The sequence below is a fragment of the Ornithorhynchus anatinus genome, chromosome 2 (assembly GCF_004115215.2).
Source record: "Ornithorhynchus anatinus isolate Pmale09 chromosome 2, mOrnAna1.pri.v4, whole genome shotgun sequence".
In the NCBI taxonomy this organism is placed as follows: domain Eukaryota; kingdom Metazoa; phylum Chordata; class Mammalia; order Monotremata; family Ornithorhynchidae; genus Ornithorhynchus; species Ornithorhynchus anatinus.
In genome coordinates this window covers 85,664,177-85,691,678 of record NC_041729.1, presented here as the reverse complement: position 1 = coordinate 85,691,678, position 27,502 = coordinate 85,664,177, and the positions used below count along the sequence as shown (strand labels likewise).

The following is a 27,502-nucleotide window of genomic DNA, read 5'->3' as shown; positions in this document are numbered from 1 at the left end:
AGGCAGAATATCTACAAAATGGACTTACGCCAAGCCAGCCCAGGCCACCACCACTAACCCACAGAGGAAAGGCAGTAGGAGCAAAACACCTTTGAAGAAGGGCCTGAAAGAGATTTTGGGACTTCAGCAAAACAGTGGGGTGTCCTCTCATCCCTAACCAAAGACAGAATCTGGGTCCAAGTTAGGGTTGGCAGATTTCAGACTTGAGAATACATAGCACTCCCCCAATCCATTTAGAGTCTACCCCCACTCATGAAGAGAGGAGGGACTTGGGTCTTTAAGGGGAACATGGGAGACAAGAAAATTAAGGGGCAAGCCTGAATATCCAGGATATAGACACATTTCTTAGCTGGGAGTCTTTTCTTGATGAGGATTGTTGATATAGGTGTGGCAAAATTGGTCCCAGAATTTTTCCTGTCCTGATCCAACTCCTACAGTGTCACAGTCTGTCACAATTTGCTGAAGTTCCTACAAAGAATTAGGGATTCTGGCAATTATTTGCCTCTGAGGCTAATAAGGATGAGGGAGCAACTGCATTCTGGAATCTTACAACACAGAAGCTATTCTATCTGAAAATCTGCCCTTTTTGATTTAGTGTCTGTTAAATGCTTCGAAAATTTTATGTTCATTTAGACAGAAGGGTGTTTGGTGCATGACATTTAGAGACCTATGTCAGTTTGAGGGATTCTATTCTCTGTTACTGTCAGCTTCGAGTGGGAGAACTTCTCAGGGACATTTTGGGAGGAAAGTTCTCATTTGTTCCAAGTAATTTTGCAACACAGAAATGTTAACTCACAAATTACACAACTCTGCCTTATAAAATCCTTTCTTTTTCTGGAAAATGGTCATTATCATTGATGTCATTTTCTACATTTTCAGGCACAAAAATCCTACCAAGAAATCTTATTTTATCCCTCACCATAGATGGCACATCAATGAGTCAATGATATTTTTTGAGTGCTTACTGTGTGCAGAAAGCTGCGTTAAGCATTTGGGAGAATACAGTTGGTAGATACTACCCCTGCCCACCGGGATCTTACAGTCTAGAGAGGGAGACAGATATTTAAATAAATTATAGGTAAGGGAAATGGCAGAGTATAAGATTATGTACATAAATGTTGTATGGCTGGTGGGAGTATCAAAGTGCTTAATGGACACATGACCAAGTGCACAGGAAATGCAAAAGGGAGGGCAAATAGGGTGGGAAAATGAGAGCTTAGCTTTAGTTGTGCTTTGAAGATTGTTATGAAGGGAAAGGTAATTTCAGGCCAGAGGAAGGACATGGGCAAATGGTCAGTAGTAAGATAGATGAGATCAAGGTACAGTGAATAGGTTGGTTTTAGAGGAGAGAATTCTGTGGGCTGGGAAATTAGCAAGAAGGAGAGCTTATTGAATACTTGGAAAATACAAGAAAACTTTGGACAGAGAAAATGCCTGTATTTCAAGTTCTCCTTTTTGTTTGAATGGTCTGTAGCATTCTTTATAACAGAACCAGTTAGGAAGGAAAAAGAAAAAAAGTCAGTATCAGCTAGAAGGGTATATGTAGCCTGCAATCCGCTGAGATTTCCAAGTAGAAAACACAATTTCACAGGGAATTCAAATCAGGTACTTGGCTAGGTATCATAGAGAGTGACTTAAAACAACCATGATGTTTGTGTACTCTACGAAGAGCACAGTTCATACATAGATACATGGAACAGCATGATGTTGGTGTTTTTGATTTTTCTATAATAGTTGTAAAGCACAGTTCATGTCCCACTGGGGTTCACAGTCTTAATCCCCATTTTACAGAAGTACAGAAAAGTAAGTCATTTGCCCAAGGTCACACAGGAGACACATTGCAAAGCAGGGATTAGAACCCATGTCTGCTGAATCCCAGGCCTATGCTCTTTCCCCTAAACTTTCCTGGTTTTCGATATACTGGTTTGTTCAATTACTGGTCTGTTAGAATCTGTGTCTGGGTTAATTTCTGCTGCAATTACTTGGTTTTTTCACTAGGACAGCAAGAGACTCTAAATCAGCAAAAGGCCCTGCAAGCAGTGGTGCATAAGGGCAGTCAGGACATAAATTAATGTGCACCCTATGTGGAATGATACATTATTTTTTCTAGCCACACCCACCAGAAGGATCCAATTCCCTTGATATATCCTCTTTAAAAACATAGTCAATCTATCACTGGTATTTATTGAGCAGCTACTTTTTGCAGAGCACTGCACTAAGCACTTGGGAGAGTATAATGCAACAGGACCTTAAAATATCCATGTGATACTTACATATGGCTGGCCAAGCAGATCATATTGTCCTTGTAAATTAGGCTTTATTAACTTCTGAGACCTTTTGGAGAGGAAATGCTGGCTTAGCTTTAAAGCCCTTGCAATTATTTCTCTTTCTTTGCACCACACCATCATGTGGGAATCCAGCTGCAATGGTGGATCCTGTAGTACTTCAAGTTTTCCAAACCAAAAGGAACAACCAAACCTGTCTCTTGAGAATTTCTGCATCTAGTGCTGGGTGGCCTCATAAAATGTCTAGGGACGCAGCTTAAAAGCTATAGGGTGTCTGGCCGCTGAAGTAGTTGAAAGATAGTCCAAGGAAGGAAGGAAACTCAAGTGATCTTTTTATTGAGCCTCCACCCCTCCTCCCCCCGAGACTCCTTTCAGGCAGACAAAAATATATTCAAACCACCCAGGACAGAATAAATAACAAAATAGAGTTTTTACTAACTCCCTTCCTTTCTTTCCTTCACATATTATCATGAGATTCCTTGTCATGTACCCTTATTGTTGTATATAATGCATTCTATATTATATGATGAATATACTATAGATAAATTTTAAAAATTAGAAATTATGAATTAATATGAATGTCCATATTCCCCTCTAGACAGCTTGTAGGGACAATGTCTACCAACTCTGTTGTCTAGTACTCTCCCAATTCTGTATTTGTATGCTCTGCATACATTAAAAGCTCAATAAATACTATTGATTGGTTTTTCTGCCCTGATTAGTTACAATGGACCTCCCTTTTCTTCAGGACTATAGTCATGGTCACTTGGCTGGCCATTTCAACCCAAGCTTCCCTCCAGTGACTATTCAACAGTTAAAGTCTTTTCCTCCTCATTTCTTTCCTCTTTGCTGGCACACCACCAGGGCTGTGAAAATGAAATGTTACAGTTGACAATGTATAATATTATTTGTTCCTTTAACTGTTAACACTTCTATTATTATCCAAACATTTTAATCACCACTGTCTGCTCCGAAAGACCCGCTGACATGTCAAGTTAAGCTTGGATAAACAATTCTGCTGCATTTCCTAGATTTTTCTGTAGGATGTTCCCCCTTTCCTCTTTTTATCTCGTTACTAGGGATATTTACTGAAAAGAAGGTCCAGGTTTAAAAGAACTGGTCAATTTCTGCCATTTATTTCCCACTTGAAGGCATAATGCTTTGTTTATGGTGAGCAATTCGTTGCTGTGGAGGTGATTAAAATGTCAGAAACGTAGGATTATTGTGATTCTAAGTAGAGAAGCAGCAGCTGATGATTTCCTAGGGAACAAAGATGTCATTTTCATGTAAATATCCTAACCATTATAAAGTAATGGAAGCAGGAGGAAAAGGCATAAACTATGAGACCTAATAGTGCTCTTCGTGAATGAAATACTTAAAGGTTAAAGATTTCCATGAAATAGCAGACGGCTTCCAGAAACCAAATCTAGGAAAACTAGGCCATAAGCTGCTAGCTGAACAGGATTTAAACCTAACCTAGGCCAGTGGTTACAGAGCAATTTTACCTCTCATAATGATCCCCAAGCCCTTTAGATAAAATTGGCTCTATAAAGATCACTGTTTTTTTAAATCACACTCGTGAGCTGAATATGGTTAATATTTTGATTTCTCTTGGCAGCATCCTCCTCCTCCTCATCCTCATCAATACCCAATGTCTTCTAATAATAATAATGATAACTTGGTTAATTGCTTACTCTGTGCTAATCACTATGTCAAGTACCAAGTGCTTTTTCCACTAGGCCGTGCTGCAAATCTTTTTTTTTTCCTTCAGTGGTCTTTGTTAAGTGCTTACTATGTGTCAAACACTGTTCTAAGTACTGGGGTAGATACAAGTTAATTAGGTTGTACACAGTCCTTGTCCCCAATGGGATTCACAATCTAAGTAGAATGGAGAACTGGGGTACAGAGAAGTTAAATGACTTTCCCAGGGTCACAGGGCAAGCAAGTGGCAGAGCCAAAATTAGAATCCAGCTCCTCTGACTCGCAGGTCCATGGTCTTTGCACTATGCCACGTTGCTTCTCCTGGAGAAGCCCATACTATTCCCTTGTAGATTGAAGACACAGCTACCAAAGCCAGCATGGGCTTCTCTAAGGTTGGAAGAATCACCCTGTTCTCAGCCAGATAAAACACTGCCAGGAAGTGGAGCCTTGAGGGGGCATTGCAGACTGGGGCTGGAGGCTCTGCCTGATCAGTGAGTCTGCTGTTACCCCTCCTCTTCCTCCTTAAGTCAGTCAATCCATCATATTTATTCGGTGCTTACTCTGTGCAGAACACTATACTAAGCACTTGGGAGAGTACAGTACAACAGCGTGGTAAACACATTCCCTATCACAACGAACTTACAGTCTTATACTTCTCACATTCCCAAATCAGATATCTGGTTCTTTAAGGCATCTATAACAGTAATAATAATAATGTTGGTATTTGTTAAGCGCTTACTATGTGCTGAGCACAGTTCTAAGCGCTGGGGTAGACACAGGGGAATCAGGTTGTCCCACGTGGGGCTCACAGTCTTAATCCCCATTTTATTCATTCATTCATTCATTCAATAGTATTTATTGAGCGCGTACTATGTGCAGAGCACTGTACTAAGCGCTTGGGATGAACAAGTCAGCAACAGATAGAGACAGTCCCTGCCGTTTGATGGGCTTACAGTCTAATTGGGGGAGACGGACAGACAAGAACAATGGTAATAAATAGAGTCAAGGGGAAGAACATCTCGTAAAAACAATGGCAACTAAATAGAATCAAGGCAATGTACAATTCATTAACAAAATAAATAGGGTAACGAAAATATATACAGTTGAGCGGAGGAGTACAGTGCTGTGGGGATGGGAAGGGAGAGGTGGAGGAGCAGAGGGAAAAGGGGAAAAAGAGGGTTTAGCTGCGGAGAGGTAAAGGGGGGATGGCAGAGCGAGTAGAGGGAGAAGAGGAGCTCAGTCTGGGAACGCCTCTTGGAGGAGGTGAGTTTTAAGTAGGGTTTTGAAGAGGGAAAGAGAATCAGTTTGGCGGAGGTGAGGAGGGAGGGCGTTCCAGGACCGCGGGAGGACGTGACCCAGAGGTCGACGGCGGGATAGGCGAGACCGAGGGACGGTGAGGTGGGCGGCAGAGGAGCGGAGCGTGCGGGGTGGGTGGTAGAAAGAGAGAAGGGAGGAGAGGTAGGAAGGGGCAAGGTGATGGAGAGCCTTGAAGCCTAGAGTGAGGAGTTTTTGTTTGGAGCGGAGGTTGATAGGCAACCACTGGAGTTGTTTAAGAAGGGGAGTGACATGCCCAGATCGTTTCTGCAGGAAGATGAGCCGGGTAGCGGAGTGAAGAATAGACTGGAACGGGGCGAGAGAGGAGGAAGGGAGGTCAGAGAGAAGGCTGACACAGTAGTCTAGCCGGGATATAACGAGAGCCCGTAACAGTAAGGTAGCCGTTTGGGTGGAGAGGAAAGGGCGGATCTTGGCGATATTGTAGAGGTGAAACCGGCAGGTCTTGGTAACGGATAGGATGTGTGGGGTGAACGAGAGAGACGAGTCAAGGATGACACCGAGATTGCGGGCCTGAGAGACGGGAAGGATGGTCGTGCCATCGACAGTGATAGAGAAGTCTGGGAGAGGACCGGGTTTGGGAGGGAAGATGAGGAGCTCAGTCTTGCTCATGTTGAGTTTTAGGTGGCGGGCCGACATCCAGGTGGAGACATCCTGGAGGCGAGGTAACTGAGGCACAGAGAAGTTAAGTGACTTGCCCACAGTCACACAGCCGACAAGTGGCAGAGCTGGAATGTGAACTCATGAGCGCTGACTCCAAAGCCCGTACTCTTTCCACTGAGCCACGCATGAGGTGGAACAAGAGAGCTGTGTAGCTGGCTTCCTGGTGTTTCCTACCCTCTGGACCTACAGACAGAGGTAGATGGCAGGTTGCTTTGCTGGATATATGGGGGATCTAGAGGCCAGGGCTTCTGCAGCCTGTCATTCAATCATATTTATCCATTCAATTGTATTTATTGAGCAATTACTATGTGCAAAGCACTGTTCATTCATTCAATAGTATTTATTGAGCTCTTACTATGTGCAGAACACTGTACTAAGAGCTTGGAACCCACACGCTCCGCTCCTCTGCTGCCCACCTCTTCACCGTCCCCCGTTCTCGCCTATCCCACCGTCGACCCCTCGGCCATGTCCTCCCGCGGTCCTGAATGCCCTCCCTTCTCACCTGCGCCAAACAGTTCTCTTCCCCTCTTCAAAACCCTACTTAAAGCTCACCTCCTCCAAGAGGACTTCCCAGACTGAGCTTCCCTTTTCCCTCTGCTCCCTCTACCCCCCTTCACCTCTCTGCAGCTAAGCCCTCTTCTCCCCCCTTTCCCTCTGCTCCTCCCCCTCTCCCGTCCCATCCCCTCAGCACTGTACTCGTCCGCTCAACTGTATATATTTTCATTACCCTATTTATTTTGTTAATGAGATGTACATCACCTTGATTCTATTTATTTGCTATAGTTTTAATGAGATGTTCTTCCCCTTGATTCTATTTATTGCCATTGTTCTTGTCTGCCTGTCTCCCCCAATTAGACTGTAAGCCTGTCAAAGGGCAGGGACTGTCTCTATGTATTACCGATTTGTACATTCCAACTGTTCTGAGCACTTGGGTGAGCACACTATGACGGCAAGCATTCACATTCCCTATTGAGCACTTACTGTGTGCAGAACACTGTACTAAGTTCTTGGGAGATTACAATATAACAGACACATTCCATGCCCAACAGCAGTGGTTTGGAGTGTCACAGAACTGCATTTAGATAACAACAATAATAATAATCATTCATTCATTCAATCATATTTATTGAGCACTTACTGTGTGCAGAGTTCTGTACTAAGCACTTGGAATGTAAAAAATTTGGCAACAGAGACAATCCCTGCCTAACAATAAGAATAATTTTGGTATTTGTTCAGCAATTAACAAGTGCCAGGCACTGTACTAAGCACTGGGGTAGATACAGACAATTGAGTTGGATACAGTCCCTGTCCCATATGGGGTTCACAATCTTAATCTCCATTTTACAGATGACGTAACTGAGGCCCAGAGAAGTGAAGTAATTTGCCCAAGGTCACACTGCAGACAAATAGCAGAGTCAGGGTTAGAACCCACATCCTTCTGACTCCCAGGCCCATGCTCTATTCATTAAGCCACACTGCTTCTCTAGGTGAGGTGGAAAGGGACGACAGGTGCCTGCAGCAACATTGTTTAGTCAAGAAGGGAGAGGAGAGAAAAAGATTTTGAAGGGAGTCTGAATGGGAAGAAAGGGGAAGACTGTGGTCCTAGGAGATATAGTTACCCCACCAATACCCTGTCAGGGAGTGAGGGTGATTGGAGTAAATCATGTGGAAGGGAGGAGGCACAAGAAGGGAACAGTTTGCTACCAGAGGCCTGAATGCCCTGCCTACAAGGACAAGTTTTAAGAGTGATGAAGAGCACAATTTGGCTGACTTTTTTTACACTAAGTTCACTTTGGGAGTGCTCGAAAACTGGTCTCTTCTGGGGCCAGAGAAAAATATCTAGCCTTTTCTCTTGTATTGGATTTTCTTAAGGGCTGGGCCCCGGGCTGCATCCTGAGTGGCTGTGCACTGGATAGCTACATTTTGAAGCATAGAATTAATGGAAGGCCTATTTGCAGAGATGATGCATCCTGTTCTGCTATCACATGCATTTCAGTACATGATTTGGATACAACCTGATGGAAAAATTAGTGATGTTCGTCCCCAACACCCATACATTTTGGTACAACATGATCCATGAGTTGGCACAAGTAGCTTTAAGGAAGGATTGTGGACATATGGGTAACATTGGTCAAGGTTAGATGGTGGTGTTGGTGTTGGTATTTGTTAAGCACTTCATCTGTGCCAAGCACTGAATTGAGCACTAAGTTAGATACAAGGTAATGAAATCGGAAACAGTCACCGTTCCATATGAGACTCATAATCTAAAGGGGAGGGAGAAGAGTTATTTAATTCTCATTTTATAGATGAGAAAAGTGAGGCACAGAGAAGTTAAGGGATTTGCCCAAGATTGCACAGCTGGCAAGTGGCAGAAGCAGAATTAGAACATTAGAACAATAATAATAATAATAATGGTATTTGTTAAGCACTTACTACATGCCAAACACTGGTTCTAAGCACTGGAATAAATACTAGGTTATCAGGTTGCCCCACTTGAGGCTCACAGTCTTAATCCCCATTTTATAGATGAGGTTACTGAGGTATGGAGGGTTAAGTGACTTGCCCAAAGTCACACAGCTAACAAGTGGCAGAGCCGGGGTTAGAACCCAAGACTTCTGATTCCCAAGCCCATGCTCTTTCCACTAAGCCATGATTCCCGGTCCTTGACTCCCAGGCTGGACTGTGATTCTTATCTGCTGCCTGGCCTCTGTCGCAGTATTCCTGCACTGTCCTGGTTCCTCTCATTATTCACTTTTAAATATTTTCTACCAGATATTTTTTTTCCATCCTCTCTTCCTCCTGCATTGTAGAGATACATTTGCCCTAGGTGGTGGGGGAAAATGTTTCTCCCACTTCCCTGTTTCTCTGCTTCCCTTCCTTCTCACCTCCCCTCAAAAATCTGTGTTTCCTGGGATGGGGTTTTGTAAGCTTGCCTCCCTCCTTATCTTGGGGGAGAGAATTGACTGTGATACTCTACAGATGGGAAATTGGAGGCCTTGACAGGTTGAATGACCTTCATTAGTAGCATCCCTTTGGCCAGGAGAGGAGATGTAGTCCTATAGGCCAGTGCTCTTCTGCTGGCTCCCATGTCTGTCAGGATGTCAGAGTTCTTGAAATTCCATCATGATTCCTGAGAATGGTTGGCAGCTGAATTTAAAGAGAATCAGAATGTATAGTTAATTCATTTGAAGGACATAGCATTTATTTCCTAATATAACTCCTCTCCACTTTCTAAAGATCTAATTTCACTTTAAATAGAGGAGGAATTTTATTTCAGGGTCTCAAGATGAGGCACATCTAATTTTTAATTATTAAATTTTGAGTGGTAGAAGGAAGAAATTTTAAAAGGTGTTCTCATTCTGTTGTACTCTAATTTATTAAAGAAGGATTGGATTACTAAGATCCCTCAGGGACAACCGGGACCTGAGCAGTATATCTACTGTTTCTACAAGGAAGTAGCATTTTAAGGGGAAAATGCCAAATTACTGTTCTTTAAAACCAGGTTGAAAGCTAGGTTTTCATCTAATTTACTAATGGTGAAAGACTGAGGAGATTTTTGTAGATCACCATGTGTGGTTCATAGCTTGATTGTTTTGAGTTGGAAATATATTAAGAAACTGAAATCCCGCCAAATTCACAAAGCCTGTCCCGGCATCTGGATGAGAAGTTATTTTCCCTGACCTGTCCACGACCCACTCTCCTCTCCTCTTTCTTCCTTAAGAATATAGGTGCCCCAGGCAATGAAAGGTTTGATGGTCTCTTAAAGCTCAAAAGAATAAAAGTAGCATATCCCTTAAGTGAGGAGGGAAGAAAAATATTTCCTCTGCTCCTTCTCATATTCTTCTAAGCAACTGAATTCAAAATGGCAAGCCTTGCCAACCCTGACCTTTGGCTTCTAGGCTCTCCAATAGTTTTTTCTCTATTTATGTGCCTTTTTCACTTACAACTCCCGTCCCACAGGACTTGAAGATGAATCAATCTTATTTATTGAGTGCTTACTGTTTGCCAAACACTGTACTCAGTACTTAGGAGAGTACAATGTAGCAGAGTTCTTAGACATATAACCAGCCCATAAGAAAACCATTTCACTCTCCACTTCCCTGATCTATTCACCTTCCTGGTTTCTTGTCCCTGGCTCATGCCCTCCTCCCTGCTTGAAACTCCTTTCCCCTTCAAATCTTCCATATCTTCCCATTTAAAACGTTCTAAATCTCCCCTCCACCAAGAGGTAGTCTCTGATTAGTTATCTTCGCCCAAGGTAATATCCTCCCAACTCTTACCTTAGCGTTTATATATTAACAGCCACCTGTAAGACTTCTGTACATACAAATGTACAAACGGTACTTTTTAAGGACTCATTTATTCATTTATTCATCTCATTCTCTCATTACTAGTAATTACATTATTAGTCACTAGTTATTATATTACACTACATTATTACATGCTTTCTGTTTTTCTCCCTAATTTTGCATCTCTACCATTATATTGTAAGTTCATCGAGGGTAGGCATCATGAGTTTTTCCTTCTTTTTTATATACTTCTCCAATCATTTAGTACAGTGCTCTGCTCTCACATTCATCCCACACATCCAATCCGTCACCAAAACCTGCCGGTCTTACCTTCACAATGTCGCCAAGATCTGCTCTTTCCTCTCCATCCAAACTGCTACCTTGCTGGTACCATCTCTCATCATATCTTGACTGGATTACTGCATCAGCATCCTTTCTGATCTCCCTTCCTCCTGTCTTTTCCCGCTTCAGACTATACTTCACAATGCTGGACGGATGATCTTTCTACAGAAATGCTCTGGGCATGTCACTCCCCTCCTCAAAAACCTCCACTGTTTGCCTATCTACCTTCTCATGAAGCAAAAACTCCTCAATCTTGGCTTCAAAGCTCTCCATCACCTTGCCCCCTCCTACCTCCATCACCTTGCCCCCTCCTACCTCACCTCCCTTCTCTCCTTCTACAGCCCAGCCCGCACACTCTGCTCCTCTGCAGCTCACCTCCTCATGCTCCCTCGTTCGCGCCTGTCCCGTCATCGATCACTGGCCCTTGTCCTACTACTGACCTGGAATGCCCTCCCTCCTCACAGTCACCAAACTAACTCTCTTCCCCTCTTCAAAGCCCTACTGAGAGCTCACCTCCTCCAGGAGGTCTTCCCAGACTGAGCCCTCTTTTCCCTCTGCTCCTCCTCCCCTCCCCATTCCCCCTACTCCCTCCCTCTGCTCTTCCTCCTTCCCCTCCCCACAGCACTTGTGCATATTTGTATATATCATTTAATACTCTATTCATTTTGTTAATAATGTGTATATATCTATGATTCTATTTATCTTGATGATATTGACGCCAGACTACTTTTGTTTTGCTTTGTTTTGTCTGTCTCCCCTGTTTAGAATGCGAGCCAGTTGTTGAGAAGGGATTATCTCTATCTGTTGCCAAATTGTACATTCCAAGTGCTTAGTACAGTGCTCTGCACATAGTGAGCACTCAATAAATACGATTGAATGAATGAATGCTCCCAGTAGGAGTGTAATAAATGCTACTGATTGAGATAAAATGGTGATGTAGGAGACATTTCATTTAAAGTATGAAAGTCAAAAGTTGATAAGATTTTGATGGAGAGAATGTGAGTTGAGCCTTCAGGGTGACAGGCAGGTGTCAGAGAGCTAATAGGTTTAAATCCTAATGTGGGATTCATTTCAACCCCTCTCAGAAGCTCTTGGGTCCTGTTGGAAAGCTACATTGTTAGAGGCTGTGAGTCCAGTCTCAAAAGTCATAGTGAATTGTTACCACAGATGTTCATCCCAAGCGCTTAGTACAGTGCTCTGCACATAGTAAGTGCTCAATAAATACTATTGAATGAATGAATGAATGAAAATAAATGGTAATGATGTCTATCTTTCCATCACCCTTTGATTGGAGAAAAGGGTAGGTTTGCAGATGATAAAATCTACTCATATTACTATTCACTACTTACTACTCACTACTACTACTCACTACTCAGTTCTGCCGTAAAGTGGGTTTTTATTATGTATTATGGACAGAAAGATTTTAGGGAATTAGGAAATGAAGAGAAGCAGTGTGGCTCAGTGGAAAGAGCACGGGCTTGGGAGTCAGAGGTCATGGGTTTGAATCCCGGATCTGCCACTTATCAGCTCTGTGACTGTGGGCAAGTCACTTAACTTTTCTGTGCCTCAGTTACCTCATCTGTAAAATGGAGATTAAGACTGTGAGGCTCACGTGGGGCAACCTGATTACCCTGTTATCTACCCCAGCACTTAGAACAGTGCTCTGCACATAGTAAGCACTTAACAAATACCAACAACAACAACAAAAAATTCTTCCAACCATATGAGCCTCTTTTGAATGCAGCAGGGTGCAGTGCGAAGGTAGGAACTCTGGGCTCATAGAAAGGAGCTCTTCCTTGTCCAGAACTCTTGTCCAGAATAGTTGCCTCTCACATTCCACACCAATTGTTCACCTCTGGAGGTGCTTGGGTGAATGGGTGCAGACTAGGAAAGAGATGCCGTCTGGTTCTGGCTCTGTTCTGGGAACTGCTGGGAGAGTGTGGGAAGAAGTTGCTTTTTGGAGAAACAGACTGGCCCAGTGGAATGAGCATGGGCCTGGGAGTAAGAGGATCTGGTTCTGCCTCTTACCTGCTGTGTAACTTTAGACTAGTCACCTAACTTCTCTGTGCTTCAGTTCCCTCATTTGCAAAATAGGGATTCAGTCCCTGTGCTCCCTTCAATTTGGAATGTGAGCCCCTTGTGGGACCTGATTATCTTGTATCTACCCTAGTGCTTAGTACAGTGTTTGCTCAAAATAAGTGCATAGAAAATATGACAAATATTATTATCATTATTATTATTTTGTGTCAACCCTGGGAAAGACAGATGCTGATTCCATAAAATGTAAGAGTGAAAAAACATGGATAAACTGGTTATCTGAAAGGCAAGTGTGTGTGTGTGTGTGTGTGTTGTGTGTGTGTGTGTTAGTGTGTGTGGATGTGTTTGAGTGTGGATGTGTGTGGATGTGAATGTGTGTATTGGGACTTATCTAGAGTCCCGCCCGGGTTAAGAACCAGCTTGCAAGGACATGGCCAAGTGAGCCAAAGATGGGTTTCTATCCTTTCTCTTTTCTCCCCTCTGTTCCTTTTTCCATTTTCCTCCTGCTCATTTTTTCTTCCCCCAAAATTAGGACTAGTGGTGGCAGTCGTCCTACCACCTTTCCTAATGGCAGAACACCTGGCAACACTAGCCAGCCTGTTAATAACCCATTTGGATCTTTTTTCTCTGAATTCCTTCTTGTACCAGTTGATATTTTTCTACATAAATCCCTGAGTCTGAGATTTCTTATGTTTACCACCTGCTGGTCAAAGGTGTTTCCTTTTATTTATTTTAATGTATCATCTGTGGGCTTCACCTTATCCTGGTGGCTTGGTGCTTGGCAACAATTCTCTGTTGACCATTTGTCTCTCTCTCCATCTGTTCTGACATTCCCCCTAACCCCGCACCCCTTAATGTAATGGTAAACTTCAGTCATGCCCCACTTTGGCCTTTGATGTCCGGGACTGAAGATCCCATCCTTTCCTGTCAGTTCTCAAATCAAAGCTTATTCACCTCCCTGGTCATCATGGTTCCCCTTCCCTTTCCCAGCCTCATTCCATCTTTCCTGAGGTGCCAAATGGGCACTGCATGCAAGACACCATGTCCAGTTGTCCCACGGTTTAATGTTGTGTCAAAACTAAACTTTTTATTGTGTTTTCCTTCCCCTTTCTGCTGAGGCCAGTGTAGAAAGAGCACTCACCAGAGACTCATAGAACCTGGTTCTAATCCCAGCTCAGCCACGGGCCTTCTGTGTGACCTTAGACAAGGCACTGAACTTTTCTGTGCCTCACCTTCCTCATCTGTAAAATAGAGGTGGAATAGCTCTTCTTTTTCCTATTTGGATTGTGAGTCCTGTGTGGGACAAGGACTGTATCCGCTGTGATTATCTTGCATCAATCCCAGTGCTTAGTATAGTTCTTGGTACATAGAAACCCCTTTAAAAGATAACAGTTATTGTTATATTATTGGGCTAGCAGAAGAAACAGTTGTGCACACACACACACACATGGGCAGGTGCAAATATGGGCAGTGTTGGAAAGGGTAATAATAATCTGTTAAATCTTTATTTGTGCCATGCACTGTGCTGAGCACTGATCAAGATACAGTGCAGTCAGATCAGACACAGTCCTTTTCCTACTTGGGACTCATAGTTTAAGAGATAGAGGGACCAGCTATTAAATTGCCATTGTGCATATTGGGAAACTGAGCACTGGGAAGGCAAGTAGCAGAGCTGGGATTAGAACTCAGTCGATCAATTGATAGATTGTATGTATTGAATGCTTACTGTGTGCAGAGAACTGTACGAAGTGCTTGGGAGAGTACAATATAACAATAAAACAGAGTTGGTAGGCACATTCCTCGCCCATAGTGAACTTACAGTCTACAGGGGTCTCCTGACTGTGAGAGTACAACAGTTGGGGATTTCATAGGTGCAAGAACACAACTCCCAATATAGGAAAACTGGACATACTTTTCCCAAGGCAAAGCAAGGTGCAGCCCAGGTGTAGACTGTGAGCCCGTTGCTGGGCAGGGATTGTCTCTATCTGTTGCCGAATTGCACATTCCAAGCACTTAGTACAGTGCTCTGCACACAGTAAGTGCTCAATAAATACTACTGAATGAATGAATCCTCAGTCCTTCCCTCTTCTGGGTGGAGCATGGTCACCAGTGACACTTTACAAAAACTCAGGGCCAGTATTAGAAAAGGGAAATCAATGTGAAGGTGCCCTAGTCTAGAGCACTATAATTTGCATTAATTTGCATTCACTTTTAAGAGTGCATCACAACTTTGCACTAAGACAGAGGTGACTCAAGCTTAGTTGTCTCTGAAACTACCCATATCTAAGAAGAGAATCCTAATAGCTTTAATTTCATATGATGCTCTTGGTCTCCAGTATTCTCTGGGGGAAAAGAACCATTACTAAGTTTATCCCTGCAATTATTACTAAGCTTGGTTTCCCTCCAGCCCCAGGGGAGAATGGACCATCTAAAGGCCAAGTAGAGACACACCTACAGTTAACTGACTTTTCATAAGGGTATCAGAGAGGCTGGGATTGGGCCGCAGAATAGAGAATTATCTTGAAGAACTTCATACCTCTCCTCCCTTCTCTCTTTCTACTGCCCAGCCTGAACGCTCCGCTCCTCTGCTGCCCACCTCCTCACCGTCCCTCAGTCTCGCCTATCCCGCCGTCGACCCCTGGGCCACGTCCTCCCACGGTCCTGGAATGCCTTCCCTCCTCACCTCCGTCAATCTAATTTTCTTCTCCTCTTCAAATCCCTACTTAAAGCTCACCTCCTCCAACAGGCCTTCCCAGACTTAGCTCCCCCCTTTTCTCTCTGCTCCCTCTATCCCCCCCCTTCACTCTCCGCAGCTAAACTGCCACTTGTCAGCTGTGTGACTGTGGGCAAGTCACTTAACTTCTCTGTGCCTCGGTTCCCTCATCTGTAAAAGGGGGCTGAAGACTGTGAGCCTCACGTGGGACAACCTGATTACCCTGTATCTTCCCCAGCGCTTAGAACAGTGCTCTGCACATAGTAAGCACTTAACAAATACCAACATTATTAAACCCTCTTCTCCCCCCTTTCCCTCTCCTCCTCCCCCATCCCGTGCCACCCCCTCAGCACTGTACTCGTCCGCTCAACTGTATATATCTTCATCATCCTAGTTATTTTGTTTATTTTGTTTAATGAGATGTACATCACCCTGATTCTATTTATTTGCCATTGTTTTTATGAGATGTTCTTCCCCTTGACTCTATTTATTGCCATTGTTCTTGTCTGCCTGTCTCCCTCAATTAGACTGTAAGCCCGTCAAAGGGCAGGGACTTTATCTGTTGCCAATTTGTACATTCCAAGCGCTTAGTACAATGCTCTGCACATAGTAAGCACTCAATAAATACTATTGAATGAATGAATGTTCCAAATAGAGACTATGGGAGGAGACGGGAGGTAGCTCCAGCCTCCATGGCAAGATGCTAGAAATTGGGCACACTCCTACGGCAAACGCTGGAAAATTCTTGGCCAAGGAGAAGAAGGTGAGATGGTTATCAGCTGAGTAGAAACTGTCAGAAACTACTCGTGCAAACTCCCCCATTTATTCAATTGGAATGGAGGCTGAAATTGTTTTTGCAATTAAGGAGCACATGGCTTTGAGATTTTCTGAGCAGAAAGGAATTTGTTAAGCCACTCTCCCCCTCCTACCTTACTTCATTGATTTCCTACTACAACCCAACCCACGTATTTCACTCTTCTAACACCAATCTACTCACTGTATCCGGATCTCGTCTACCCTGCTGCCCATCCATGAGGTCTTCCCCAGTTAAGCTTTCTTTTCCCCAAACTGCTTCTCCCTTCTGCACTGTAATAAATATGGTAAGCATTGTTTCATTATATTGTTAATAATAATAATAATAATAATGACATTTTTTACACACTCACTGTGTGCCAGTCACTGTACCAAGCTCTGGGGTGGTTAAAAGCTGATTGGGTTGGACACAGTCCCTGTCCCACGTGGCTCACAGTCTCAATCCCCATTGTATAGATGAGGTAACTGAGGCTCAGAGAAGGAGAGACGGGGGTGGATAGAGGCCAGGCCTGTGAGTCAGAAGTTTGTGGATTCTAATTAATCTATGCTCTGCCACTTGTCTGCTGTGTGGACATTGGGCAAGTCACTTCACTTCTCTGTGCTTCAGTTACCTCATCTGTAAAATGGGTTTTGAAACTGTGAGCCCCATATGGGACAGGGATGGTCTCAAACTTGATTTGCTTATATCTATCCCAGAGTTTCATACAGTGCCTGGCACTGCTTAAGTAATAAGTGCTTTATAAATACCATCATTATGAGGAGCAGCATGGCCTAGTGGATAGACCATGAGCCTGGGAATCAGAAGGTTATGTGTTCTAATCCCAGCTCCACCACTTGTCTGCTGTATAACCTTGGACAAGTCACTTAACTTCTCTGTGCTTCAGTTCCCTCATCTGTAAAATGGGGATTAAGACTGTGAGTCTTATGTAGGACAGGGATTGTGTACAACTTGAATATCTTGTAACTACCCCAGCACTTAGAATGGTGTGTGGCACATAGTAAGCGCTTAACAAATACTGTTATTATTATTACTAGTATTAAGTGAACTGATTTGCCCAAGGTCACACAGCAGACAAATGGCATTGTCTCTGCACCCATTGGACATTTGATATTAACCCCACAACACACAGTCATATCTGAAAGTTATTTATTTATACCATTATACCATTATCTGTCTCCCCCTCTAAAGTGTGAGCTCATTGTGAGAAGAGGATGCATCTACTAACTCTGTTGTATTATACTCCCCCAAACACTTAATGCAATGTGCTGCACAGAGTAAGTGCTCAATTGTCCCCCTTTTTTTTTTTTACACGGAATTTGTTAAGTGCCTTCAATGAGCCAGGCACTGTATTAAGTGCTGGGGTAGATATAAGATAATCAAGCTGGACACAGACCCTGTCCCACATAGTCCTCATAGTCTTAATCCCCATTTTACAGATGAGGTAACTGAGGCACAAAGAAGCTAATGAGTTGCTCATGGTTACATAGCAGACAAGTGGCAGAGCTGGGATTACAAACCGGATCCTTTGACTCCCAGGCCCTCTGGCTTTGTACTCCTCCCTTTTCTTGTCTATCAGTCCACCATCTCACCACTCTCCCCACTTTCATAGGCTTCCTAAAATCACATCTCCTTCAAAAGGCCTTCCCTGACAGCCCTGCTTACGTCAACCCACGTTCTCTTTAGTGTAGCCTATGTACTTGGGTCTGTACCTATGAAGCACTTGATATTCACCCCACCCTCAGCACTTACGTAAAGTGCTGAGGGTGGGGTGAATATCAAGTGCTTCATAGGTAAATATTAAAAAGGGGTAAATATTAAGTGCTGAGGGTGGGGTGAATATCAAGTGCTCAATAGGTAACATTTTGCCATTTACCCTATTTGTAATTTAAGTGCCTGTCTTCTCCCTTGGACTGTAAGCTCCTTGTGTCTAACAGCTATATTATTGTATTGTACTTTCCCAAGTGCTTAGCACAGCAATCTGCAGTAAGCACTCAGTGAACACAGCAATCTGCACAGTAAGCACTCAATGAATGCCAATGATTATATTACTGAATAGGTCTCTGTCTTTATTAAGCCTAAAGAATGCAAACTCCATTGGAAATAATAGAAACCATGCTTTTACTTTGCTTATGTATTTCAGCTTCTTTTTATGCCTGAGAGAATAGTTATTTTCATCTTCTCACTGCATCAAGTTATCATCACAGTAATAGACAGTGAAAACTCAAAAGAGAGAAATGGGAGAAATTAGTATAACCTGGGAAACCAATTGAATTTGTGGAGGAACCATTAGGCACTGGCTTTTTAAAATGTTTTACTGTATGTTCATTCCATTCTACTATCCATTCACCCTTTACGCTTCTATCACAAAATAACTCTGGGTAGCACATGTGTGCAATAAATATGCACAGCTGGATGTGTGTCTCTGCTGATGCATCTGGTGAAACACCACATGTTCTATTTAGGGTGGTCTGAGATAAAAACCCATTAGAGAAAAATTCCCAGGCTTAATTAAGAACTATCATACCCCCTTCATAATGTTAAAATGTGGGTTTTCTTCCCTGACTACAAATACTATGTTAACTTTAATCAAGCTCCCCTAAGCTTGTTAACTAAAGAAAGTTGGAAAACTTAAAAAAAAAAATAAGCAAACCCCAAACAATCTCTGTCTTGCTCACCATGCAGAGTTTTTCCCCACCCTCAGTTATCACAGAGCTCCTTTGAGTCTAGTTTAAATCCTGGTTCGGGTTTGATACTTTTTCCAGAATAGCACTCAAAGCAGCAACCATCTTTTTCACGAATGAAATGTAAATCCCACTTGTGTTTAAGGTATTTTTTCCCTTTGTATCCCCAGAAGTCAGGAGTCAGTGGCAGCTTGGGATGGCCTTTCTCCAGTTATACCATTCAACTGTTCATTCATTCATTCATTCAATCGTATTTATTGAGCGCTTACTGTGTGCAGAGCACTGTACTAAATGCTTGGAAAGTATAGTTCAGCAACAAACATAGACAATCCCTACCCAACAATGGGCTCACAGTCACACTCCCCCCAACTACTACCTCTCTATCTCCAGCTCTGATATCTCTTCCTCTCTGCAGTCTCCCAATTCCTCCTGCCTTCAAGACATCTCTACATGGATATCTTTCCATCACCTCAAGCTTAACATGTCCAAAGGAGAACTTCTTATCTTCCCACCCAAAACCTGGCCTTCCCCTGCCCTTCCCATCACTGTAGATGTCACCATCATCCTTCCTGTCTCACAAGCCCATAACCTTGAGTTATCTTTGACTCTTCTGTCTCTTTCAAGGAACATATTCAATCCATCACTAAATCCTGTTGGTTTGACCTTCACAGTGTCACTAAAATCCTGCCTCTTCATCCAAGCTTCTACCATGTTAATCAAAGCACTTATCTTATCCCAACTTGAGTACTGTATCAGCCTTCTTGCTGACCTCCCAGCCTCCTTTCTTTCCCCACTCACGTTCATACTTCACTCTGCTGCCAGGATCATTTTTATACTAAAATGTTCAAGCCACGTTTCCCCACTCCTCAAGAACCTCCAGTAGTTGGCTATCCAATTCCGCATCAAACAGAAACTCCTCACCATTGGCTTTAAAGCACTCAATCACCTTGCCCCTTCCTACCTCACCTCGCTACTCTCCTACTATGACCAAGCCTGCACACTTAGCTCGTCTAAAGCTAACCTTCATTAATTAATTAATTAATTAATTCATTCATTCATTCAATTGTATTTATTGAGTGCTTAGTATGTGCAGAGCACTATACTAAGCACTTGGGAAGTCCAATTCAGGCACAAATAGAGGCAATTCCTGCCCACAGTGAGTTCAGAGTCTAGAAGGTGGGAGACAGACATCAAAACAAGTAAACAGGCATCAGTAGCACCATTATAAATAAATAGAATTATAGAAATATATGCATCATTTAATAAAAATAAATACAATTATAATTATAAATATGTACATATATACACAAGTGCTGTGGGGCAAGGAGAGAAGTAGAGCAAAGGGAGTCAGTCGTGGCAATGGGGAGGGGAGGAAGAGCAGAGGAAAAGGGGGTGTAGTCTGGGAGGGCCTTCTACTTCTCACTGTACCTCAATCTTAACTATCTCTCTGTCAACCTCTCACCGACATCATGCGTCTAGCCTGGAATAACCTCCCTCCTCATATCTGAAAGACAATAACTCTCCCCCAACTTCAAAGTCTTACTGAAGGCACAACTCCTCCAAGAGGCTTTCCCTGACCAAGCCTGCTTTTCCTTTTCTTCAATTCCCATCTGTGCCACTCTGACTTGCTCCCTTTACTCATCCCTCATCCCAACCCCACAGCACTTCTGTATGTATCTGCAGTTGATTTATTTATATTGATATCTGTCTTCCCCTCTAGACTGTAAGGTCATCGTGGGCAGGGAATGTGTCTAGGGAATGTTATATTGTTATAGCATGGCATAATGGATAAAGTTAGGTCCTGGGAGTCAGAAGGTCATGGGCTTTAATTCCAGCTCTGCTACTTGTCTGTTGTGCGAACTTGGGCAAATCACTTCACTTCTCTGTTCCTCAGTTACATCATCTATAAAATGGGGATTGAGACTGTAAGCCCTACATGGGACAGGGACTGTGTCTAACCTCATTTGCTTATATCCACCCCAGTGCTTAGTATACTGCCTGGCACACAGTAAGTGCTTAACAAATACTGTAATTGTTATTATTATTATTCTCCCAAGTGCATAGTACAGTGGTTTGCACCCAGTCCCTTGCTCTTTCTACTAGGCCTCGCAGATCATCATAACAGTATGTAAACATTTCTGATTCCTCTGCCTTTTGATAATACTGTTCAGGGTCCCTTTCTTTGAAAGGTTCTTGTTCTGATGCTGATAGGCATGAATCTTCTCCTTGGGCAGTTCCAGAGATGACCAGGTTGTCTCCCCTAGACTGATGAAGGCTCTGCCCAGTCTCTTGCTGCTCTTATTCTGCAGTCAGTTCACCAAATTGCCTGCTGGACCCCCAGACCATTGGTAACCATGCATTTTTACACTCGGGTTGCGGTGGTGTTTGGACAGTGCTGCTAATATGTTTATACATTATGTTTAAACGTGTTTATATGTGTGTTTATACATGTTTACAATGTATAACTTGAATGAGTAAATCCACTCCAGTTCCCAGAACTTCTATTTGCATCAACAGAACTAGCATTCAACTGGTCTGATGGGCTGTTGTAGGAAGAATGTTCTTGAATGGTGTTCTGATACTACTAATAATAATAATAATTACAGTACGTGTTAAGTGCTTACTATGCACCAAGCACTGTTCTAAGCACTGGGGTAGATATAAGAGAATCAGGTTGGACAAAGTCATCATTTTAAAGATGAGGTAACTGAGGCACTCCCCTCTCAGGATCGCACCTAGAGAGTTCCCAATACTCTACCAGTCTCGGCTATGGGAGGAAGAGTCAAGCAGAGGCATACCCATTCTATTCCTAGCTTGGGCAATGGTTAGCGAATGGAAGGCAATTTGCTGCAAGACAAAATCACCTGTGCTTGGCAGCAGCAGCATGGGAGAGAGTCAAGGGCAGAGACTTAATTTTACTGCCCAGAAAAATACAATGTTAAACCACATCTATATTTTTCCCAAGAAAACTGTATGGATACACTACCAGAACGATTGCAGGTAGAGGTGGGATGTGCTGGGAGAGATGTGTCCATAGACGCTCTATGGGTCAGAGATGATTCAACAATATGTGACAAGAACTGAGACACAGAGAAGTTAAGTGTCTTGCCCAAGGCACACAGTAGGCAGGTGGTAGAGCCAGGATTAGAACCCATGTCCTCTGACTCCCAAGTCCATGCTCTTGTCACTAGGCTATTCTGCTTCCCGTGTGTTTTCACTGCTCAAATTTTATCCAATTTGAACAATGGAAACACAACCCTATAGAAGAAACAACTGTACCCAGCTACGTGGCTGCTAGGATGGGATGTGGGAAGGAAGAACAAGTATCAGACCTATCTTAAAGTGTGAAAAGCCCCCCTCTCCCCACCAAGGCATGGTTTTGAGGTTGGAGAATTGCTATAGTCATGCTGCTCTCAGTTGGGCCTTGTTAGGCTGCTCAGATTAACTGTTTTTGCTGTAATCCATCAATCGGTCAGTGGTATTTATTGAGTGCTTACTGAGTGCTTGAGTGCTTACTCCAGTGGTTGCCTATCGACCTCCTCTCCAAACAAAAACTCCTCACTCTAGGCTTCAAGGCTCTCCATCACCTTGCCCCTTCCTACCTCTCCTCCCTTCTCTCTTTCTACCGCCCACCCCGCACGCTCCGCTCCTCTGCCACCCACCTCCTCACCGTCCCTCGGTCTCGCCTATCCCGCCGTCGACCCCTGGGTCACGTCCTCCCGCGGTCCTGGAACGCCCTCCCTCCTCACCTCCGCCAAACTGATTCTCTTTCCCTCTTCAAAACCCTACTTAAAAATCACCTCCTCCAAGAGGCGTTCCCAGACTGAGCTCCTCTTCCCCCTCTACTCCCTCTGCCATCCCCCCTTTACCTCTCCACAGCTAAAGCCTCATTTTCCCCTTTTCCCTCTGCTCCTCCACCTCTCCCTTCCCATCCCCACAGCACTGTACTCGTCCGTTCAACTGTATATATTTTCGTTACCCTATTTATTTTGTTAATGAATTGTACATCGCCTTGATTCTATTTAGTTGCCATTGTTTTTACGAGATGTTCTTCCCCTTGACGCTGTTTATTGCCATTGTTCTTGTCTGTCCATCTCCCCCGATTAGACTGTAAGCCCGTCAAACGGCAGGGACTGTCTCTATCTGTTGCCGACTTGTTCATCCCAACCGCTTAGTACAGTGCTCTGCACATAGTAAGCGCTCAATAAATACTATTGAATGAATGAATGAATGAATGAATACTGATTAGGTGCTTGAGAGAGTACAGTACAACAGAGTTGGTAGACACATTCCTTGCCCACAAGGATTTAATAGTCCAAATGGGGGAGACAGACATTAAAATAAAGTATGGCTCTGTGGGGCTGAGGGAGAGGTGACTATCACACTTTTGTAATGTAAAGATCTAATTTATAGACAGACAAAAGCTGGAAGAAGGGATGGTTTTCCTGCTGAAATGCATTGGCTCTGGGAAATGTCTGGAGGTTTTAACTGTAATCCTGTTCTCTTTCCCTGAAGGTTGTTGGAATAAGTGCTGTTGTTCCGTGGCTATGCCCCAGGGGCGTGGAGAGACAAAACTTCATCTCCTGTGAGACCCTGACCTCCCTTTCTATTGACTTCCACTTCTGAGGTATAAGCACGAAGCATAGCTACAGCTATTCCCATGTTTTGGGTTGAAATCATTTCCTTTGTAATATCAACTCATATTTCTAATTGAATAAAACACTCAGTCATTTCTGGAATGTGAAAAAGGAGGAAACATTTAGTGATATTTGGGGTCGTTTTAACATCCAGTCCCCTGATCAGTGTAGCGACTTCTGCAGACCTTTCAAAGCTTGGGTTTTTATTGTGAAACTAGGAAAAACATTTAAAATTCTATTTAGAAACTCAAAATAATTACTTGGACAACAAATAGCTTTCATTAGGAGGTAGTTTGATAAGGTCACTGTACATGAGTCAGAAACATGGATTTCATTTTCCTTAAAAATAATCAAGAAAATTTGGACTGTTGGGCAATTTCCAAATGTTGTAGGGAAATAATACGATTCCTTTGCTAAACCCACAACAGAGGTGAGTACACCTGTCTCTTCCAGTAACTTCCTCCATGGAGGTTAGCCTTAGGCACTACTTAAATAGCATGTAGCCTAGGTAGCCATAGAGCAGACAATCTTATTAGAGAACATCATGACAAAAGTGTGGTCTAATAAAGCGGAGGGAACATTTTTTTTTTCCATTTTAAACAAAGAGAGCTCTAAGGGAGTGATATTGTTCCAGAGTACTGACTCAAAACTGTTCTCTATCTGAACTCTATGATTATGAAATTTCAATTAAATCTAAAAAAAGCAAAGCTAACAGACACCAGAGAATGCCAGAGGAAAACAGGATGTTCTTTTTGATTGGGAAATAATTATCCCAGTTCAGTGGCAAGGCCCAGGTAGCTGCAGTTGACATTAGTTTTACCTCATTAAAGAAACAGTTGAATTATGGTAAATTTTCCCCAAGCAGCAAAGCTGTCATTCAAAAGGGTGATTTTATTGGGGTGCAAATCCCTTCAGTTATTGCTGCAGTCCATTTCTAAAATGTATTTGAAGCCTGAGGGAAAAGGACAAATTAAGACAGATTTTTTCCTTTATGCAACGAACCTACCAGGGCCTTATGTATGCTTTAGAAAACGACATTACCTGCAGGGTGCTCATCCACCATGAAAGTCCTCTATTATCTCATTCTTTACATGAATGAAATGTGAATATAGTTCTCCTCTTTCTCAGAAACCATTACACTGATTGGATTGTGTCTGGAAGCAACAGAATGAGTTTTTCCACACAATTATTTTCAACTGATTGAAAAATGTATGTTTCCTCTCTCAGGTGACGATGGGACCTACTCCACACTTTCAAGACTGGAGGAAAATAGTAACACCAGTGACCTTTTGAAACCTTCAGCTTAGGAGGGGGGAATCAACTTTTTAAATGGTTGGGAAAAAATGATTTGCTGGGATATTTTTTCTTTGAGAATGTCAGCTTCTTTTATTGGTGCAGTTTGTAAGGGTGATTTGGCTGAGGAAATAACATCTAAAAGGTTCCATCATAAATAAGATGGATCTTGGAAGGGAATTATAATCTCTTTTTAAATGACTTTGAAATATTTATTAAGCACCCACGTTTACACAACACTGGAGCCTGTATGAAAATTAAGCCAAAATATTAGGTTTGTATTTGTCTATTCTCTGTGGGAGGAAAAAAAAACTGCTCTTTTATTCTCTCTTTGAAACTTGAAATTGCTTTAGATATAGTTGCCTAGTGATCTGACATGTGTAATTTTTATTTCTGAGAGTGTTCCCAGCACTAATTCTATTAATAACTCAAAATGATGATGATGGTGCTTTAATCTTGTATTTGAGTGCCTAGCCAACTAATCCAGCTTTTGCTTAAACTAATTCAGAAATATATATAAATCAATCTTCTGCTCAGCTCTGGGAAAGGATATTTTACAACTTTCTCTCACATAAAGGCGTTACTAACATCTAACCTAGGTATTTCCTGCTGGTCTCTCAGATGGTTTTCGTCTCTTTGGTCCTCCACAAAGTTGGACAATAGCTCATTACCAACATCCAAAAACAATCTCCATGTAGACGAAACCTAATAGATTTCAATTCATGCAGCCTAAGGAGTCTTTCAACTTTTCCAAATATAATCAGTTCTGCCATAACAACTATTTTAATAATGAGTTTTGACTAGAACATTGTTAGGGAATTAGGGGAACATTCATCTGACAACTTGAGCCTGTAATATACAACATACCATGGTGCCTCAAGAAACAGTCTGTGTAGTAATAGAATTTATTAAGCACTTACTGAGAAGCAACATAGCCTAAAACAGAGATTACAGGTCTGGAAGTCAGAGGACCTGGGTTCTAATTCTGACTCGGCCACAAACCTGCTGTGTGACCTTGGGCAAGTCACTTAACCTCTCTGTGCTTTATCTGTAAAATGGGGATTCAATACCTATTCTCTCTCCTATTTAAATGGTAAGCCCCGTGTGAGGCCTGATCATCTTGTATCTACCACAGTGCTTAGCAGAGTGTTTGACACACAGAAAAGGTTTAACAAATATCAATCATTATTGTTATTATTATCATTACTAAGTTCAGAGTAGAGTGCCTTGCACATAGTAAGCACTTAACGAATACCATAATTATTATTATTATTATTAAGTACTGAAAGAATAAACAGTTGGACCCTGGCCTTCGGAGAGCTCATAATCTAAGGCTATAAGTAGGGGAGAGGGGACTAGAGACAGACCCATCAGGAGTGATGAAACAATGAAACACCTAAACAGCTTCAAGGACAAAGCAAATAAACAAAATGAAAACAAAAACCAGTAGAAAACTGGATCGGAAACATACTCTGACTCCAGGTTCCAGGTCTCTTGCTGAATCCTCAACCAGACTGACACTGACTATGACCCAGCTCTGCTTTGTTATGAGAGTGATGAGTCACAAATGTCACCTCAAAATCTAACCTGACCATCCATGCCATTCTGTAGTAGATTGAGTCTTTCTTAAATATTTTTAATATTTAAGCACTTACTATGTGACAAACACTGTTCTAAGTTATGGGGTAGATACAAGTTAATTAGGTTGGACACGGTTCCTGTCCCACTTGGGGCTTACAATCTAAGTAGGAGGGAGAACAGGAGAACTGAGGCACAGAGAAGTTAATTGACTTACCCAAGATCAGTCAGCCAGAATTTGGCAGAAGTAGAAGATGCATCTTCTGATACCCAGCCTGTTCTTTCCACTAGTCCATGCTGCTTTTCCTTAGGAAGCCAAATTTGCTCAGCAGTTGCTAGAACTTTGGTCAGTTGCTTGTGTCTTATCCTTTTTCAAGGTCTACAGGGACTGTTTAGGGGTCTTGGGTTTATTCCCTGAACTTTTTCTATATCTGTTGGGCTTGAAGGATCACATGCACCATCACATGCACCATGCTACATTATGGTAGGAAACCATGCTATGTTTCAGGCAGTGCATGATGGACTGTACTTTTCAAGAGACTCACCAGCACAAGCCTGATTTTTCATCTTTGCTAAGCATACTAAGCTCCTTTTGCTCTCTTATTTAAAATTCTGTTGGAAACATGTTTGCTGTAGGCCCTCCAGCCACGATTTATGACAAAATGTGGATGAACTACGGACACTAAATGAAGAAAATCAGCATGGCCTGGGAGAAGCAGCATGGCCTAGTGAGGAGAGCACAGGCCTGAGAGTCGGAAACACCTTGGTTCTGATCCCGGCTCTGAAAATTGTTTTCTGTGTGACCAGCAAGTCACTTAACTTCTCTGTTCCTCAGTCCCCTCAACTGTAAAAAGGGAGCTAGCTGTTCTCCCTTCCACTTAGACTGTGAGCTCCAAGCAGGAGAGGAACTATGTCCAACCCAATTAACTTGTACCTACCCTGGCAGTCTTTGAAAGATATTAAGTGCTTAACATATACCATAAAAAAAGAGTGAGAAAACCATTCATACTCAGAGAATCCAGTGACCACCCCTCCAAACATTAAAAAGCATTACTATGTTTTTATTGGAAACTGTTATGGTATTTAACTAATAATTAACATCCATCCCTACTAATAGCTCTGTATATGTTGCTGCAA

General features: G+C 42.7%; 1 long non-coding RNA gene and 1 other non-coding gene across 2 annotated transcripts in view; both read left to right on the top strand.

Moving 5' to 3' along the window:
- Window positions 1-25,728, top strand: part of LOC114806373 — a 189,631-nt gene extending 163,903 nt beyond the window's left edge. The window contains exons 3-4 of the long non-coding RNA XR_003754401.1: window positions 23,373-23,484; window positions 24,722-25,728. This is a non-coding gene — a long non-coding RNA (uncharacterized LOC114806373). The remainder of the gene's footprint in view (window positions 1-23,372; window positions 23,485-24,721) is intronic.
- Window positions 21,575-21,712, top strand: LOC114809838. The gene has a single exon (XR_003757612.1). It is a non-coding gene; the product is annotated as a small nucleolar RNA SNORA7 (small nucleolar RNA).
- Window positions 25,729-27,502: the final 1,774 nt, after the last annotated feature.